The following is a 2,734-nucleotide window of genomic DNA, read 5'->3' as shown; positions in this document are numbered from 1 at the left end:
CTCAGACTCCTCTGGACCCCTGTTCTCATCTTTCTCTGGGCTCCAAGTCACCCCTGGGCCTCTGGTCTCCTCAGTTTCCCTTAGACCCTTGATCTCAGTGCGCTCTGGTCCCCTACTGTCCTCAATATCCCCTGGCTTCCTCATCCCCTCAGACTCCTCTGGACCTCTCTCCTCAGTCTCTTTTGGTATCTTGGTCTCCCCTGGGCCTCTGGTCTCCTCAGTGTCCCCTAGCCCCCTGATCTTCTCAGTCTTCTCTAAATCACTGGTGGTCTCAGACTCTTCTGAGTCCCTAATCTCAGTCTCTTTGGGACCCTCAATCCCCTCAGTCTCCTCTGGACCCCTGATTCTCTCATTCTTCCCTGGATCTTTGGTATCTGCATTCTCCTCTGGGCCCCTAGGGTTCTCTTCAGACCCCTCTGGGTCCCTAATCTCAGTCTCTTTGGGACCCTCAATCCCCTCACTCTCCTCTGGGCCCCTAGGATTCTCCTCAGACCCCTCTGGGTCCCTAATCTCAGTCTCTTTGGGGCCCTTAACCCCCTCAGTCTCCTCTGGACCCCTGATTCTCTCATTCTTCCCTGGATCTCTGGTCTCTACATTCTCCTCTGGGCCCCTAAGGCTCTCCTCAGACCCCTCTGGGTCCCTAAGCTCAGCCTCTTTTGGGCCCTCCCTCCCTTCCCTGTCCTCTGGGCCTCTGGTCTCAGTTTCTCCTTGAGCCCTGGTCTCAGATCCCTCTGGGGTCCTGATTTCCTCAGATCTCTGAGGAGCACTGGTCTCTTCAGAGCTATGGGGGTCCCCTGCTCCCTCTGGCTCTCTGGTTACTGCTGTGTCTGATGCCTGGGGGGCCTTCTCCCATATCTTCATGGCTCTGGGGATGTGGTGGTCAGACAGAGATGGACTCTGGGTTCAGGGCAGCTCCTGCTGGCTCTCTAGCTTCATCCAGGTCTCCTTAGCCTAGCCCAAGTCAGACCAGGCTCTACCTCACAGAGACCAGATGACCTCAGTGATGTGATGCTCTGTGTGGCTCAGGGTCACTTAGGCTGTCCTAAGTGTGTGTCTCTCTCAAAGACTGAGAGGATCCTAGAATGTCATAGAGAGAGCCTTAGAAAACACTGAATCACAGTATCTCATTTGTCTAGGGAGAAAGCGAGGCCACATCTCAGGATCTGTCCCCATCTCGGGGCTTCTCCCTATCTCAGAGTCCCTTTTCTTTCTGTCCCGGCCTCTCCCTGTACACCTCTCTCTCTCCCTGTTTCTCTGTCTCCCCCAGCCCTATCTCCCTTTGTCCATGTCAGCCTCTGGGCCGAGCCTCCCGTTTCTATCTAGATGGGTCTTTCCCGGAGTCTGCCCCTTACTTACACCTGGGGTTTGGCGGGATCCCTAGGGACACAGTACCCGTAAACTCCCTCAACTCTCCCCACCCCCGCCCCCAGGAAGTACAGTGGCTTCCTCCTGGGTCACAGGCGACGCCTGAGGAAGTGGGGGGAAGGGCAGCCATACGAGAAGGGGAACACCAGAGCTCTGGTGGCGCTCGGGGGGTTGGTGAAGGATGGAGATGGGATGGTACTCTGGGACAAGGACCTCGTGTCGCAGTGCGCGGGGACAGCAATGGAGGGAGCCGCGGATTCGCCCGGTAACGAATAACGGGCTTGAGATCCTGGAGAGTGTTGGGAGAGGCGGAAGACTCAGACGCCAGGGACAAAGAGAAAGAGGGAAGGGGTTTATTTCTTAAGCACTTAGAGATACATTTCCGGCGGGGGGAGCCTGAGCTCATGTGTTGGGCGCGCCAAGAGAGCAAGCTCAAGGTGGACCGAGGATGCCAGACAAAAAGTGGGAGTGACAAGGACAAAGTTGGGCTTCAGCCTTAAGCTCCTCGGTTCCAGGACTCATGGGTATGCGAGATCAGGTGTGCGTTTGTGTGTGTGGGATACCTGAACTCTGAAGTTCGGGGAAAGGTGGGACAAGAGCCCCTCAAGTGCTCCCCCCGCCCCCGGCTATAAAGTAAGGGCCGCTCACCTCGGAAGAAGCCTCCGCTCAGGGTTGGATGGACAGTGGCCGGGCTGGGTGACCATCCGCTCAAGTTAGAGACTTGTCGGCGGAGCGGCTAGCCAGGCATGGGGTGGCGCCCGGCTTCCCCTCCTCCCACCTGTCTGGGAAGGCTTGTGCTTGGAGTCTGATTGGCTTGTGCTTGGAGGGGGCGGGGTCAGGCTTGTAGAGGTCCCTCCCCTGGAAGCCTCTGCGCTCCGCTCTCTGCTCCGAGAAAGTAACGTTACCTCCATCAGCTCTACTCGTGAGAGAAATCAAGTTATGGGTTTGGGGAATGCTTCCCAAGTTCTGAGCCGAAGAGAGGCTCCTGGGTTCTGTATCTAGGCTTTAGGTGTACTGAGGCAGCCCCTGAGTTCTAGATATGAGTTCTCCTGCGTGTGTCGGGGGCGGGGGGTGGGGGGGAAGAGAGTATGCCCCCTAGATTCCGGGTCCAGGGAACTTTTTTAGTTGCAAGGTTTTGCATGTACAGGGCAGCATCTTGGGTTCTAAGTTTGGTTTTCTGAGCTTTGGAGAAATTCTTGTTTTGGTGGGATTGATTTTAGGTGTGTATACGTGCTTGGGAGGAGTACGGCCAGGTTCTGTCATCTGGGGAAAGCTCCTAGTTTCTGGGTCTGCATTCCACACCAAGAGGTGTGTGTGTGTGTGTGTGTGTGTGTGTGTGTGTGTGTGTGTGTGTGTGTGTGTGTATAAA

The 2,734-nt window shown here is 56.1% G+C and overlaps 1 protein-coding gene across 3 annotated transcripts in view; it reads right to left on the bottom strand.

Moving 5' to 3' along the window:
* CD37 (CD37 molecule) overlaps positions 1 to 2,191 on the bottom strand; it is a 9,016-nt gene extending 6,825 nt beyond the window's left edge. The window contains exon 1 of one of the 3 annotated variants that reach the window (XM_069103392.1): positions 2,014 to 2,191. The gene's annotated coding sequence lies outside the window, so the exon portion shown is untranslated. The remainder of the gene's footprint in view (positions 1 to 2,013) is intronic. The other 2 variants (XM_069103391.1, XM_069103393.1) reach the window with 2 other exon arrangements.
* Positions 2,192 to 2,734: the final 543 nt, after the last annotated feature.

The sequence above is a fragment of the Petaurus breviceps genome, unplaced genomic scaffold (assembly GCF_028583685.1).
Source record: "Petaurus breviceps papuanus isolate PSGF00001 unplaced genomic scaffold, PetGlider_PUasm1.0 577, whole genome shotgun sequence".
NCBI lineage: Eukaryota > Metazoa > Chordata > Mammalia > Diprotodontia > Petauridae > Petaurus > Petaurus breviceps.
This window is presented reverse-complemented; position numbering and strand designations above follow the sequence as displayed.